The sequence below is a fragment of the Lactuca virosa genome, chromosome 8 (genome assembly GCF_052849685.1).
Source record: "Lactuca virosa cultivar CGN04683 chromosome 8, Lactuca_virosa_CGN04683_v6, whole genome shotgun sequence".
NCBI lineage: Eukaryota > Viridiplantae > Streptophyta > Magnoliopsida > Asterales > Asteraceae > Lactuca > Lactuca virosa.
Genome location: NC_136433.1, coordinates 53,156,604 through 53,173,814, shown reverse-complemented (window position 1 = coordinate 53,173,814; position 17,211 = coordinate 53,156,604). Strand labels below are relative to the sequence as shown.

At 39.7% G+C, this 17,211-nt stretch overlaps 1 pseudogene; it reads left to right on the top strand.

Annotated features, from left to right (window-relative positions):
• Positions 1-862: 862 nt before the first annotated feature.
• Positions 863-2,339, top strand: LOC145130344 (nucleolar GTP-binding protein 1 pseudogene; annotated as a pseudogene).
• The last annotated feature ends 14,872 nt before the right edge of the window (positions 2,340-17,211 follow it).

Below are 17,211 nucleotides of genomic sequence, written 5' to 3'. Positions count from 1 at the left end.
TTGTCATACAAAATCTGTGAAACACTTTAAAAATATTGTAAAAGAAAGTTTAGAAATAAATGTATGAAAGTTATAAAGAAATTGTAAGAAAATGTAAAATAAATAAATAAAAATAATAAAAAAAATAAAAAAAACAAGTTAAAAACTTGTAAGAAAAAGTTAAAACATTTATAAAATATTTGGTTTAAAAGCACCTGTATTAAAATTATATGAAAATATAAAAAAAGTTTAAAAAAAAATTATAAGCAAAATTTAAAACATTGTAGTAGAAAAACTTGTAAGAAAAAAAATATATCATAAAAATATTGTAAGAAATTATAAAAAATCTTCAAAATTTTGTAAAAAAAACTGTTCACATTTAAAAAACTTTTTTTATACACATTTGATAATTTAACTTGTTAAATGTGTTCACATATTACCACTGTCACTTGGTATAGCAGGTGACAGTGGTAATATGTGAACACATTTAACAAGGTCAAATGTATACAAAAAAAATAAAATTACCTAAATGTAAACAAAACGAAAAGCTAATTATTCTTGCAAGTCATTTTCCCATTAAAGAATTTGGGCTTCCTTTTGACATTCTAATTTGAGATATTTTGTCTTCATTTTAATCCTATGGTACCATTGTTTAGCTGACCAACGTGACCTTTCTTAATCGCACGCATGTACCAATGTTTCTAATGGCATAAAATAGACCTGATTGTGACCACTAATGGTTCATCAGGTTTGTTGATTTTTATTTTATTTTATTTGAAGTGCATTATCTGGTTTAATATGAAATGATTCATGTTGAAATTGGTTTCTTTTGTTACTCCCTAATACTTGATATCTTATTTTTCTCATGCATGTGCTAACAAATATGGTATCATTATCATTTTTGTTGTTGTTGGATACGGATATGTTTGGTGGAAGGTAAATATAAGCTCATAAATTAATATTTTTACTTTTTTACAGTTAACTTGTACATAGTTTTTCTTCAACTAACAGATATGGTATCATTAACAGGGTTGGAAACTTCCTGATATGATGTTTACTACAAAATGAAGTTTATATGATGCCACAAGTGTTGTAGCTAAACAACTTGACACTGTCTACTCATCACTTGCTGTAAGTCATTTAAAACTCTTTTATTATAAACAAGTTTTAATTATATATTTTTTTGCTATTAATTTGGGTTGTTTATTATGTTGTTTAGGCTACCAAGAGACATTTATCTACAAGGATTGATCGTGTTGATAGTAGTCTTTAAGAAGACGGATTTGCAATCTTTGGAAGGGATTTCGGAAGATGATAAGAAGTTAGTTGAAGAGATGAAGTCAGAAGCAATGAAGACTTTGGTTGTAGATGGTCAACAGGTGTTGTTGACCATGAGTACTTTGACCGAAGAAGGGGTAATCGCGGTAAAAAACGCAGCTTGTGAGAGGTTATTGGATCAGAGAGTTGAAGTCAAAATGAAGTCAAGGAAAGTCAAAGACCTCCTTGTATACCTCAAAGTGTTCTTGAAGCTAAAGCCATGGAAGCTGAAAAAGGTGAAGAGGAAACTCAAAAGGGATAATGAGAATGAAAATGGTGGAGCGGGTGTTTACTCTGCAAGTTTGAAGAAACATTATCTTTTAGCTGATGATGAATGGAAGGAAGATAACATGCATGAAATACTCGATGGGCATAACGTGTATGATTTTATTGATCAGGATATTCTATAGAGGCTCGAGAAATTAGAGAAAGAAGAAGGGCTTCTTCAAGAACAGGGAGATGGAGAAGATGAAGAAATGGAAGGTGAGGATTTGACTCCAGAACAACAGAAAGAGCTGAATGAAATCAGGAAAAAGAAAAGTATATTAATTCGTGAACATAGAATCAAGAAAATCACAGCAGAAAGCAGACCAATTGTTCCAAGAAAATTCGATAAAGACAAAAGATTTACATCAGAAAGAATAGGGAGACAGTTGTCATCATTAGGGCTTGATCCATCAAAAGCAATGAAAAGGGTGAGAAGTGAGTCAAGGGGTAGAAACAGGGAGAGGTCAAGTGATCATGGTGATGCAATGGATGTGGATGATGATGAAGGGTCGAATAAGAAGATGAAGATTAGGTCAAAGTCAAGGTCAATGTTGAGGGCAAGGTCAATGTTAAGGCCACCTGTACATGAATTGGTTCCATGTGAAGGGTATAAGGATTCAGCTCAAAAGGTGAAGGCGTTTAAAATGGGAAAGAGTTCAGTTCACAAGAGGAATAAGGTTGCTAAAAAGGGAGAGGGCGATAGAGTCATTCCGACATTGAAGCCGAAACATTTGTTCTCTAGGAAACGGTCAAACGGGAAGACTACTAGACGTTAAAGAGGTAAATTATATTTTTATTTAATTTTTATGTGTTTAGGTTGCAGAAAATACTGCTGCTAAAAAAGAGGAGGTACGACAAGATAAAGGTTGGCTAGTTTCTTTGTGTTTTGTATGTAAAATATTATGTTGATTTATGGAATATTTTGTTAAAAAAAACTTGTAGGTTTCTTTAATATGTGGAAATACCAAAGTGATTGCTCTAGATGTTCAATCTGTACATAATGCGGTTTACACCCTGGTGTGGTTCTTTTCCATTTTGTCTTGTGACTTTGTAGATATTGTTTTCTGAGTAGGATATGTGGTCTGATAAATTATTGTTACAGGAGAGTAGGCTGAGTAGGGTTGAATTGAAACAGGTACTGAATATTGTAGATTAAAGCTATATAGAAAGTGAGGTCAAAGTTGTTATTCTACTTCTTATTTGTTGAAATACATTCATTAATTGTAATTAATAGTGTATAGATTAGAGTACCTTTTGACATGCAATTTTTTCTAGCTTAATGAGACATTTATAACAAATAATTTTGAATTTTTGTTGCCTTTTGTAGGGAAATCCATCAAGTTCATCAAGGCCAGCTCTTGAATTACCACTGAGGATAAACTTCTAATCTTATACAAATACAATGCTTTGCTAAATGCAAGAAATAGCAATGCACTTTTATTTATTAGTTTTATTAAAGCATCCTAGTTTAATTTGTTTCCATTATAGGATTGTATGTTCAATTTATTTGTTATATCTTATGTTGATCTGATCAAATTAGTTAATAACATATTTATATAACAACTCTATCAGGTAGCTAAACTTAATTGTGTGAGTAATAAAAGTTTTTTTTTTGTTTCAGCTAATGTTGAGGGCATTACTTGCCATCCATTCCCAGTGGACATAGGGCATGGGATGCACTTGTTGCACAAGGTCAGTAATCATGTCGTGTATCTAAAATCCAATCACCACTATCGATCCAAGTCGACCTCGATCTAGATCAAGGTCACCGAGGGTTGTTAGTTTTATAGGAATGTATAACCCATGTGTAACATTCCGTTTATTAAATAAATCAATATGTGAAATTAATAAATGAGTAATAGCCTTAAATCGAGTATATTTTTGGAACCAAGGGCTAAATGGTAATTTCCGGATTCAATTTGTAAAGATTTCTGAGGTCTGGGGTTATTTTTTTAAGTTATAGGACCTGTATTGTAATGAATTTATGGATTCAGGGGGTTAAAAGGGAAATATTGGGTTAAAGTTGAAGAATATACGGTGAGGAGGGGCTGATCTTGTAAAAGTCCAGAAATATAAAGAAGCACGGGTATAGCTGGTGCTCTTAACCCGTCACCATGTTAGATTGGTAACCCTAAACCTAGACAAAGACTCCAGCCGCCACTTATAGCTCCAGCCGCCACCCATCCTTCTGTCGCTGCTCCGACGCCGCTGCTACGAGACCACCAAACGTCGCCATTGCGACATCTGCTGCCGGAGAAACACCGAGGACCGGGCGAAATCGTTGTGCGTCGTTGTGCAAGCCGTGAGTCACCGGAAACGCGTGGTAAGCCCATCTGCAATCCATTATTCTTATCTCCCTCGTTGTTTTCTGTGGGTACCGATGCCGGAGACGTCAATGTCGACGTCGGTGGCCGTGGGGGGGGGGGCGCTATGTGCATTTTCCGACGACTTTAGCCGCCTAGGCAGCGGCTGTATGATTGAGCATTCGATTATACTTGCTGATTGTTGCGTTCTTGGGAATTATGTGTGTGAGTTTGGCGAGAAAAACCCACCATGGCCGCCAACCATGGTGGCTGCCGCCTCCTACTGCCGAGTCGCCACCACCAGCCGCCATAGGAGGTGGTTGCGGGTGTGTTCATGAGTTTGTGCTTGAATGTAGCTATTGTTTTCGGAAATTATGAGGTTGAATGGGTGTTTGTATGGCCGGAAAACACCCACCACCACCGTGAGGTGGTGGCCGCCGCCATGAGCCGCCGATGACCACCACTACCTGGGGTGGTGCTTAGCATAGTGAACCCTAATCGTCCCAAATTCTTGATCTGGGCTTGTTGGATGGTTATTGGGCTACAAACCCTAATTAGGGTTTGGCAAACCCTAATTTTGGGTTTGTTGGTTTGGGCCTATTGGGACCCGCGTCTGGACTAGTGGACTGAAGTTATGACTCATGCCGACTCTGTTGTTTGATGACTTAGTGGGAAAAATAGACTTAATGGGTTAAGTCCTTAATGGGATAAGTGAGAAACACTTAACCCTAATGGTTATTTTTGTGAAAATCCTAAATTTGTTGGGCCTTGTGTTGGGCCTTTCTATTAGCCTTTGGTGATTGGGATATCCAAGAGCATTCATGTGGACTGGAATATTTAGATGGGCTTTAGGGTAAGGCCTATATGAGGGTTTGAGCCCAATTTGGAAAATTGGGCCATAGTTGGGCCATTAGAGGACTTTTGTGGATCCATTTGGTATTGGGCCTTGGTGGGCCCATTGGGCTTGGATTATTTATGGACCGGATTGGTGGACCATATTTAGACCTAATAATGTGAAGGTTGGTCTTAGATCCTAATGTAGTTATTTGTGGGTTTGGCTTAGTGATAGAAGCCGGAGTGTAGCAGCAGCATTTATAGGATCTGTTCGACATCCGAGGTGAGTCTTCTCACTATACTTGTGTTGTAAATTGTGTGTGACCGGAGGGTCTTATTCTTGTTGATGACCGGAGGGTTGTATTTACACTATTGACCGGAGGGTCTTAGTATATTATTGACCAGAGGGTCATTGTACGTTGTAGACCGGAGGGTCTTAGTACATTATGGACCGGAGGGTCTTGTTTGTTTATAATGTGATATGTATTATCGTGCATACTGTCTTTGTGACTTATGCTGTTATAGTAATCTGTGTAAATATTGATCTTATGTGCTTACCTGAGTTATGTGATAGTATGCGTTTTCTATGTGGATATGTGGTGTGTTGAGATATCCTGCTTATAGTTGTTGTGACATGTATACTGTGATTATTTGAGTGCTGAGTTGAGGGACCAGAGGGTTCATCTGAGTTGTGGGACCGGAGGGTCCCACTGAGACACATTGACCGGAGGGTCTTATTGAGTTATAGCCTTGAGTGGCTAATGAGCTGTGTGTGGTATTTTGGGGAACTCACTAAGCTTCGTGCTTACCGTGTTATGTTTTATGTGTTTCAGGTACTTCTCAGGATCACGGGAAGGCGCTGGCTTGATTGTACACACGAGGTGGAGTTGTGTTTCGAGGATCCTGGATTTTATTCAAATAATTATGAACACGTGTTTTGATAATTGATATATTGAGATTTTGTGAAGTGTGTTGATGTCAATTATGTGAATTTAAAAATGAATTTGTGTGAAAATTTACGGTGTTACACCATGTTAGCAATGTATTATTTTTGTTTAACATTTGAATGATTATTTGTATGACATATTATAATTTGTGGAATTTATTTTATTTTTTGTGTATGAAATTTTATTTTATATTATGAGACATTAAATGTGTGATGTAATTTGAAAATTAGTAAATTTACAAAAAATATATATATATTTTAAAACATTTGCACTTTATGACACGCAAAAATGTGTGTTGTCTTTCTTTATGACGTGGGCTTTAATGATACGCAATGCAAGTCGTAAATGTGAATCGTTTTACGAAACGCGAATGCATGTCATCTTCTTTATGAAAGGGCCTTCCTTGACAAGCATTGCGCGTCGTAAATGCGCATCGTAAGGTTACCACGCGCAAAAGCGTGTCGTCTCTCGTTATGACAGGGCCTTCCTTGACGCGTCGTCTGAGCGTTTTACGACACGCATTGCGCGTCATAAAAGGCTGTTTTTCTAGTAGTGCGAAGGTTGTCCTGTTAAAATCCAAACGAAAAGGAGAAATGTATCCTCTAAATCTTAACCCACTTCGAGGAAAGTCAGCTGTATGCCTTTTAACGAAAGCACACTCTAACAAAAGTTCGCTATGGCACCGAAGGCTCTCACATCTCAACTTTAAGGATATCAACAAGTTGGTTATGGGTGATCATGTACGAGGACTTCCACTTCTCAAATTTGATAAGGAACACTTGTGCGCAGCATGCGAGATGGGAAAGCAAAGCCGAAAGAGTCATCCCACAATTGTCAACACAAAGATCATCGAACCTCTTGAGCTTCTTCACATCGATCTATGTGGTCCTTCGGCCATAGAAAGCATCGGTGGTAGTAAGTACATTTTAGTTATTGTTGATGACTTTTCACGTTTCACCTGGGTTTTCTTTCTTAAATAGAAATCAGAGGGAACTCCAAAGCTCAAAGAATTTATAAAGCAAGTGGAACTTCAACTGCGAAAGGTGGTTAGAAATGTCCGAAGTGACAATGGGATGGAATTCAAAAACCAAAAGTTTGAAGAATTTCTCGCTGAAAAGGGAGTGTCTCACAACTTATATGCTCCCTATACTCCACAACAAAATGGCGTAGTTGAAAGGCGAAACCGTTCATTGTGTGAAGCGGACCGAACCATGCTCAGTTTCGCTTCTTTACCTTTGTACTTCTGGGCTGATGCAATTGTTTCTGCCTTCTATACCCAGAACCGAACCTTCCTCAATAAGAGATTTTTCATAACTCCATACGAAATCTTGAATAATCACAAGCCAAATGTCAAGTTCTTCCATGTGTTCGGTTCAAGGTGCTTTATTTTCAACTCCAAAGAGAACCGAAACAAGTTTGATGAAAAGGCAGATGAAGGGATTTTTCTTGGTTACTCGCTAACTTCAAAGGCATATAGGGTTCTGAATAAACGTTCAAAGAAAATTGAAGAAACCTACTATGTCACCTTTGATGATGATTACATGAAGAAACTTCAGTCAAGCGAAGGACCAACGGAGGAAATCTTTCCAAAATCAGGTCAAGTTTCGGTTCCAATTTCCAATCTATTTGAAGAATAGATGTTGCTCTTTGATGAACCAGAGAGAGCAATTCATTCTGAGACAAAGGCAGATGACAACAAGATCGACAACTTGAAGAAAATTATCGATGAAGCAGCAAAAGAAATGGAAAGTGAACATCAAGGACCAGCCGAACAACCAGGTCCAAGCGAACCTCGAGATCAAGGCGAACCCCAAAGCTCGAGCGAACCTACTCATAGATGTTCTACATTCAAGGGGGATAGTTCATCTATTCCAAGGCGACCTGACTTACCATTCCAGGGGGAGAACCCATCTCCAACAATGACCCATGAAATTCTATTCGAGGGGGAGCATTCTGAACATGATGTTGAAATAGTCTCATCATTCGAGGGGAAGAATCATAATACGAATGATGATTCGGATACTCAATCAGAATTGGAAAAGGAAATAAATGCCGAATTGGATCCAGCCTATGATCCAAACTACCCTCCTCTCACGAAATGGACAAAAGATCATCCAAAAACTCAAGTAATCGGTGAATCATCTGAAGGAGTTCTTACTCGGTCTCAAATAAAAGCGAAGCAAACTGCTCTATTCTCTCAAGTAGAATTTTGCATGATTAATTTGTTCGTCTTGAAAATAGAACCAAAAACGGTTAATATTACACTCGATCACTCCGATTGGGTACAGGCAATGCAAGACGAACTCTACGAGTTTGAGCGAAATCGAGTCTGGAGACTGATTCCCACACCAAAGGATGCATCTGTGGTTGGATTGAAATGGGTATTCAGGAAGTTGATGGAGACTAAGTTTGAGATGAGCTCAATGGGTCCAATTAACTTTTTCCTTGGCTTGAATATTAGACAGGGACCCGAAGGCATATTTATCAATCAGGAGGCTTACACGAAGACCCTACTGGCTAGGTTTGGCATGATGGGAGATTCCAAAGTAAAGGTTCCTATGGAATTTGGAACGAAGTTAACACCATCTTTGGAGAAACCGGTTGTTAATGTGACCCTCTATCGGCAAATGATAGGGTCTCTAATGTATCTAACAGCTAGTAGACCGTATATTATGTTTTATGTTTGTTAATGTGTCAGGTTCCAAGCTAATCCACACGAACCTCATATGGTGGCTGTTAAGAACATCTTCAGATATTTGAAGCGAACATCATCTCTCGGTCTGTGGTATCCGGCTAAATCAGGATTTTTCGTTCAAGCATTCTCTGATGCTAATCTTGGAGGATGCGGTTTGGACCGAAAGAGCACTACAGGCGGATGTCAATTCCTCGATGGTAAACTTGTCAGCTGGCAGTCCAAGAAACAAACATGTGTTTCACTCTCTACAGCCGAAGCTGAATATATTGTTGCAGCATCTTGCACTTCCCAGGTCATTTGGATCCAAAGCCAATTAAGAGATTATGGGCTGAATATGAAGAAGATTCCTCTTTATTGTGACTCAGAAAGCGCTATTCGAATATGTCACAATCCAGTGCAACACTCCAAAACGAAACATATAGCACTGAGTTACCACTTCATCAAAGATCACGTTGAAGATGGTAATGTGGAAATCCACTTTGTTAGATCTGCTGATCAACTAGCTAACATCTTCACGAAAGCCTTACCTGAAGTAAGTTTTAATAAAATCCTCCAAGGCTTAGGACTGATGGAAGCTGAATCAGTACCGAAACTACTTTCGCCTCATTAAAATTGAACAAGCGAAATAGAGCGAACGCTCGGTCTATTTCGGCTCTAGATTTTTCGGGAACCGAAATGAACCGAACGCTCGGTCCATTTCGCTTCACTACTTTTAGGTGAAGTTTCAGTTGTATACTTTGTACACTATGTATATCTTTTCTTAATTCATTTCTTCTCATAAAATTCAAAAATATTTTCCTTTCTGTTTTTATTTCTTTTTCAGAAAATTCATAAAATCCAAAAATATTTTTTTAGGTTGTTCTTGTTGTTTTTTATAAAAATCAGAAATACCAAAAATATCACTGAAAGGTATCATGGATCATTCAAATGATGGAGCTGGGACAGGTCTAACACTCTTTATCTATGTACTAGCTAAGTGTCCCTAGAAGCATGCTGCTGCATGTCGACCGAAGCCTCCAAGACTTTGAGTGAAGCCTTACTGATTCGATATATACAAATCGTTTCTTCCCAATTAGGCTGATAAACTCACTCAAGTCATGAGCTACCTTACTCTTCTCACATTGAGTTAAGAGTTGTCTGCTCGGTCCTTACTATATAACAGAGGTACTTTCGGTTCTTTAACCACCTATTCTTATTTCTCCATATCATTTCGGTTCATAATTGTAACCCTTGAGACTCTCAGAATTTACCACTGAGGTTTATGGTTACACAGCATCTGTGTTGATGATCTTAGTTTCGTTTCACCACGCGCTAAGTGAAACCCAAAATCCAACACCTACAATGAATTGACGGTGAACAATCAAAAGTTCTAGCTTTCACCCACGTATTAACGAAACTACTATTAGTTATTGGTACCAAGAAATCTCTTTTTAATTTTTGTGCGATCTTTATGAAATTGTATGACACCAAGGCTTTTCTTCCCATAAGATCCAGTTTTTTTTTTGTTTTTGAGATTTCTACAAAACTCACCAAGTCACTGAAAATGATCAAACCTACTTGTTTAATAGGCTACACTGGTCTCACAAGTACTTCATCCAACTTTCGGTCTTATGTCAAGTACTGAAGTTCGGTTGAAGCTAAGCCACCCCTTATAGCTTAAATTTGAAAAGACGCCTTTCAATGTTTCTTAATAAACATTTGATCGTAATTCAACGGGAAACCACACAGACACTTCTAAGTCTCTCTTGACTTTGAAGGAAGCGATTCGTGCCCGGGATCCATAGTTTCGTGTCTAAATAGACATCACTTAAATCCCACAAATACTTTGCTTTATTTCTTTTCTATTGGCACACTCTTGCATGAAGATCTTTATGATTTTCCCAATTCTTGTTCGTGGTACTAATGGCAATTTTTCAGATTTGATGCTTCGGTTGTAAATGCTATGGTGGTACACTATGTTAAGGCGCGAACATTGCCAGCCTTATATGAAGCGAAAGGGTTTTGTCACTGTTTGAAAAGGAATTTGAAAAGTTTTCGAATTTATAACGGCGGTAACAGGATAAGATTTGCAACGGGCGCGTGAATTTGAAACGGTTCCTAACGTCACGCCTGATGACGTCTTCCTAGGGAAACACAGTTGTCAAATCGCGCTTTTTCAGGCGTCGATTCAGAAGATCGTCGCATCATTACTACAGATTCTTTCTCTCTCCTGGAAATGGTATATAAGGTTTTCTCACACCCCTTGTACCACTTTACCAATTCACAACTCTCTCAAGAACACACCGGCGAATTTCTACTATTCATCTTCTTCTTCACACCTGCATCAATGGCTGAATCTTCATCTGTTCATGTACAAACTGCCTAGTCCTCTCTTCTCACCATTAAACCAAATCAAAACATCATCATTGATCTCTCACCTTTCCAGTCTAATCCCTACATGCTGCAAGTGGTTGAATGCCTCAAATATTCACCACTTGTAGTTGCCCTAACCAAGGTGGAGTATGTTCCAATGTCGCTACTTTCTCAGGTCTACACAACCGCTGTCTACGATAAAGCTAAGGAGCGAATTTTCTTTGAGATCTTCAATCAAAAGACGTCGATTTCAAAAGCTAGGTTTTGTTTGTTGCTAAGGATTGCTATCGACGACTCCATGATAAGCCCTGATTCCATTACCACCACTCAACTCTTCACAATGTTCTATGATATGGGGTACACTGAGGTTCTCACCACCCTCACAAAGTTCAAGAAATCATGCCTTCCTCCTTAGTGGAATGGTCTTTTTACCCTACTCTTTAAGGGTTTATCGGAGAGGGTTGCAGGTTCTGATGGAGCGAGCAAGGCGTTCGTGACCCTTCTCTACGGTCTGTACCATGGGTTCAACATCGACTTTGGGTCTATCTTATGGTCTCAACTGGTTCAAAGTCTTAGTTCTACTTCATGCTACTTTGAAATCTCTTGTGCTAGGTTTTGGACTCTCGTTACTCAATGGGCGATGGAGAAGCTTCAAGTTCCAACAATGGTGGACTCACTGATGTCGTCTATTGCTACTTTCCACATGACGAAGATAATTGTCTCCGATCCATCGAAGTTTCTATTTATTGCTTCGGTTCCGGAATCCATGTACAGGTGTGTTTCCAGTGAAAGCAAAGTGATAGCTGAGTACAAGAAGTTACCCCCTACAGGACCAAGGCAGCTTACACCTGAAATGCAAAGCTCGCTAGACGCATCAGATAAACCAACGAAAAGAGGGAAGAAGCCTGAAAGAAAAGGGGAGAAGGAAGGTCAATCCTCTAAATTTTCAACTCCCAAGAAGCAAAAGTCTGAACACACAACTCCTACTGCTCCAAAGAAACGCAAGACCAAGAAGAAGGCACACAAACCGAAGGCTCCTTCTTCAAGTGATTCTGACTACGTTCCATTTGGCCAACAGCCCGAACCAGAGTCCAGTGATGATGCCATTTCTCAACACACGAGTTCGCTTCGAGGTAATTCGCCTTCACCCTCACCAGCTCATGAAGGTAAACGAAGCTCACCTCCTCCTTCTCCTACACAATCGGTTCCTATTACTATTGCTCCGTGCCCACCTCCCATCTCATCTTCAACTACAAATTCAATTCCTATTCCCACCCCTTTATTCACTGAAGTTACCACTACTACTACTACAACCGAACCTCAACGTCATGTCAACGTATTTGATACGGGAGCACCTACTTTCGAATCTGAACCCCCAATTACCTCAAAACCTCTATCCCTACCTCCCTCACACGAATCTGACACTGTTCTTGGAGGAGCAGAAATGGAATTTGATTCTGTCTATTTTAGCCCATATCGAGTACAGAGCGATGATGATGATGGCGCTCCTGTCACGAAGAGGCATATAAAAGATCTGAATAACAAGCTTGACCAATTTCTTTCTTCTTCCTCTTCTACTTCAAGTAATGCATACTCTGAAGCTGCAATGAATGCTCTGTTGGCAACCTTTGTAAAGGAGCATGACACTTCCATTTCTAATGCTGTCAAAGCTATAGATGTTTCCACTTCCACATGCTAGAAAGCTTCTACTGCAGTTGAAGAATCCACAAAAGATTGCAAGCAAGCGACCGTAAACGTCGAAAAACTAATTTCTGATGCTCAAATTTTTCTTGATTCTATTCAGGCTGCAGCTCAGAAGAATGCTCAAATGGTGAATGATTTTGTTGATCCTCTTACCAGCTCACTTCAAGCTGAAAAGAAGCACATTGAGGAGACACGCCAAGCTATCAAGTCCGCCAACACCGAGCTTCACACATCAGTTGATGCCCGTCTTACTCAACTTGAAGCCGAACTAGCTGTGGAACAAAAGATAATGGATGAGCTGGATCGTCGAACTGCTCAGCTTAAAACTCAGAACTTAAAGCTCAAAATGGCAACCAAGGAAATTGAAGAACTTAAGTCTGAGCGAGCAGTCGTTAAAAGTTCTGTTGGTGATGTGCATTCTATTCTTTTACATCTTCTGGACGCACATGACTCGGTCCTTACAATCTCGGTTCGACGCCACTTGGCTGAGAAATTGAGACCTGATCTCGACATTCTAAGCAGGATTGCAGGTGTTTCGGAGACCGTTGTCCCTCCGAAACAAGGGCAGAAAATGTTACCCAGGGTCAATCACAACAACCTCCAATAAGCAAACCCATCACCCAACCAAAAGTCACTGTTGAACCGAAGGGTAATGAAGCTTCGGGCAGTATGAAGGACAAACGAATGAAGAAAATTGGTGATGATGATGATATTGAAATCAAAGATGTGGTTGAAACCGAACAAAAAGCTTCCAAAACCGAAAACCTCAAAATCAAGCTAACTGATCCAGAGCTTGAGGAAAAGCTTCGTAAAGCAAATGAAGAAGCTGAAAGGGAAAGGAAACAAGAAGAAGCGAACGATGCTTTAGAACGAAGGAAATCTATGTTCCCTCTGTGGATAATGGAAAAGCTTCTAAAGGAGGTAATTGAATCTCCAAGCACACATTGGCTCGAACCGGTCCTTTCATTCGATCTTGAGAATTCCAAGGATTCTCAATTTTATATGCCAATCACCCGAAAGGCGTTCATCTTTCATTGTTTTGAGTCAACAGTTGCCATCCCCTCTCCTGACCTGAAGGTTGATCGAGATCTAATCGAATACTATCTTACGTTCTCTCAACCGCAATACCTGACTTGGAGTAAACAGAAGATCACAACAGTCAAGGTGTTGAAACCCACTTCAGCAGGGAAGTTTATCAATGTCAAATTCAAAGTGACCCGAGGCTTAGACAGTTCGGTTCACATGATCTCCCTAGCTGATCTGCCAAATTTGAATCCTCATGACTGGATTCTCCTGAACAATATTTTGTTGACTAATCAACAAGAGTATGAGCCTATCATTGATCACACTAAGTGAATGTTGGTGTGCTATATTCTTGAAGTCGCAAATATGGATCAGTAAATTGCCTCTGCCTTCAGAAGGAAGCCCACTATCAAGCCAATAGGAAACGCAAGCGGCATCAACGTGATGATGAAGGGAAAAATCGACTCACAGTTTCATCCAGTCATGTTCATCAGGGGCGAAGGTCAAAAATGCCTGTTCGCTCTCGTTGACAAACACCTGTTCTCCACTTCCTGCTTGGAGCATATTATCGATATCATACACAGGTGCAATTAGAACAGTGAAGTCGATAAGAAGATGTTTTCAGATATGCTTCGGTGGTACATTAACTTTCGTCAAACTCTTCTTGCCATCACACCAAAGTTGTTCAAGACTATGAAGAAAATCACTATTACTCAACCGAAGTGATCTCACGCCTCAATTGGCGCAAAGGGGGAGATTGTTGAGTCTATGGGTTGCGCCATTGGGCTTTGTTACTTCGGTCCATATGTATTCACGGTTTGGGCCTGTCCAGCCGTGTTTTGTTTTTAGGGTTTAGTGTATATAGTGCATGCATGCATTATATTGATCACGCTTCTTGAATATTTTCTTTGACAAGTACTGTAACCCTAGCACGCCTCTAAAGTAGAAGTTCTTCATCGAGCTCTCTGAGGTGTTGCTGTTTTAATCATTCGACATCCGTTTGATTCATTGTGTGTTTGTTCTTTGGTTTGCTTTCTGTTTTATTTGTTAAGAATCTTATCGATCTTAAAAAGTTTTCAACTCATCACCATAAAATCTCAATACAATTTTTTTCAAATTTGTAACAATAACAATTTTATTTCAAAACATCAGAGTTTCCCATCAAAACGCTCGAGAGAGAGTGCACGCCACACCATCAAGCCTTGCCCTTGCCCTTGGGCTCAGATGTACCTGAAACAAATCCACAAATTGTAAGCTAAAGCTTAGTGAGTTCCCCAGATCATACCCCACACACAATCCACATAACACATATCATATTAGCTATAAAAGCTACATATATCACATAAGCCATGCATACAAACATATAAGGATGCCATGGGCTCCCCCACATGGTCTTATACCAAAGTGCCATGGGCTCCCCCATGGTCTTTAACTGACAAGCCATGGGTTCCCCCACATGGTCTTTCATCCGACTGCCATGGCTCCCCCCATGGTCTTTAACTAACAAGTCATAGGCTCCCCCACATGGTCTTATATCCAGGTGTCATGGGCCCCCCATGGTCTTCCCTGCAAGTATCATATAATCACTAGCATACCACTTAGCATATAGCTAACTATCATACCATATATATCTACTTTAGCTAGTGTAACATATATCACAAAATGGGTCGGCCTTGGTGCCTTAGACCCATTGGTATGGTGAGGAGACTCACCTCTCGAATGCTGAATTGACAAGCTAAGATCAGGTAAATCCCACGCACTGCTCCAACTCAACTGCCTATAATCATCATCTGATTAACTTGTCACAATCCCGAAATACCATAAATACCCTCAAAGTCAACCCTGGTCAAAGTCAAGGTCAACAGTCCATGTTGACCTCAACTCGTTGAGTTCATCAAATGTCCAGAAAACCAAGAGTTTATTCAGACCAAAACTCTAATCATTCACTGCACTCATTCAGAATCTCGACAACGGGTAAACCCTACCTGACTCGTCGAGTCGAATAAGGGACTCGACGAGTTCCTTCTGTCCTTTTGTGTTCAGTCCTTTCCAGTGGGATCTAAGGTCCCAAACTTCAGATCCAACCTTCCCTAGTGTAGTTACCACGTAAAGTTGCACTAGGGAAGCCCAAACTTCAGATCCAAACTTTACGTGCATGCAAGGCCTCACAAAGCTAAAACATCAAAACTAAGCTTCCAACAAGGTTTTAGTGCATGGAAAGGGCCTAAGTTGGATAAAGTGAGCAACTTTATAACTCTAAGGACTTAGAGGAGTCCAGGTCTGAAGTTGCAACTCCAGATCTTACACAACACCCCAAAATTCTTCACCAATATACTAGAAATGGCCCTAAAACCCAAGAAAGGAGGATCTAATGCTAGAATGATCAAGGTAACAGCTTGTTACCCTAAAATGGGTGTCCAAACATGGTAGATGCTGAATCTACAGTCTCCTTCCCGCTCCAATCTTCTCAATCTTCAAACTCCTTCAACTAAGTGCACCAAAAACTCTCTCTTAGCCTCTCAATCTCAAGGAAACAGCAAATAAGGTCTAGGGTTTCTTCTCTTGGTCATGAAGTGGTAAAGGAGGGCACAAGAGGCGGATTAAGTCCATTAAATATGGTGCAAATCGTAAAAATTAGGGTTTTCCTTTACAACGCCTACTCGTCGAGTCAGGGCCTTCCGACTCGTCGAGTAGAATTTAAAATATGCGTCCTCATAATGATCTCTAATCGACGAGTTGGAGCTCCCCAACTCGTCGAGTCCCAGTACAAAACCCTAAAAACTTATAAAATCAAGTAATACCTGGAACAGGTGTTACAAATTATGATTTTTCTATGATTTAGCATAGCAATATGTAGCCCGAAATTCGAATCTTAGATCGACCGATTTTTAGCCGACACAACCTACACGAGAATCGAAGATCTCGTTAATAGGAGCTAAACGATAAAAAGACAGACGAAAACGGACGTCGGATGACAAAGTTATGAATTTTTTACAGACTTTACCTATCCAGGCCTGTTAAAACTTTACTTTAAAAATAAATTCAAAATTAGCCGATGGAGTCTAAAAGAAAGTTATAGAGTACGTCTTCACCTACTTGTGGATATATAGAAAGTCAAAAACGGAGCTCATATGACAAAGTTACAAAATTTAGAAGTCGGAAGTGGCTGATGCGAGATGCACGTGAACGCCCCGTGCAGAAGAGCCCTACGCCCCTCGTTCTCGCAAAGCTTTGCTCCGGAATGACCATGTCACCCCATCCGAAGGTTGACACGCGCTCCCTCTTACGTGCTGCGTACCCTCATACACGCAGCGTACCTGGTACGCCCAGCGTACCACCGAAGGAACGACCTACGTAACGACCTACGTAACCGAGGACCTGGTGCCTATAGAAAGGATGCGAGGGTTGCCTTCATTTTTCACTCCTTCACCATTCTCTCTCTCTCTCTCTCTCTAACCTCTATCTAAACATCCCCCAACCTCTAGTAACTTCTAAGTGCTAGAGGAAAGCCCCCGGAGCGCCAGAAGGCTCCGACAAAAAGAGCTTTTCGGCTCGGAAGTTCTGCCCCCGCAGAGCCCGGTTTCTAGCCAAACCTCTTGGTAAGTGAGTTATGCTTACCCTACTTTAGCTATAGCTTAGGTTAAAATTTATTATCGTTATTATGAACTTATAAATAATATATATATATATATATATATATATATATATATATATATATATATATATATTAGAAAATATAATATATAAAGTGTTGTTATGATATCTTTTAACAACTCGCGGTACGGAGAAT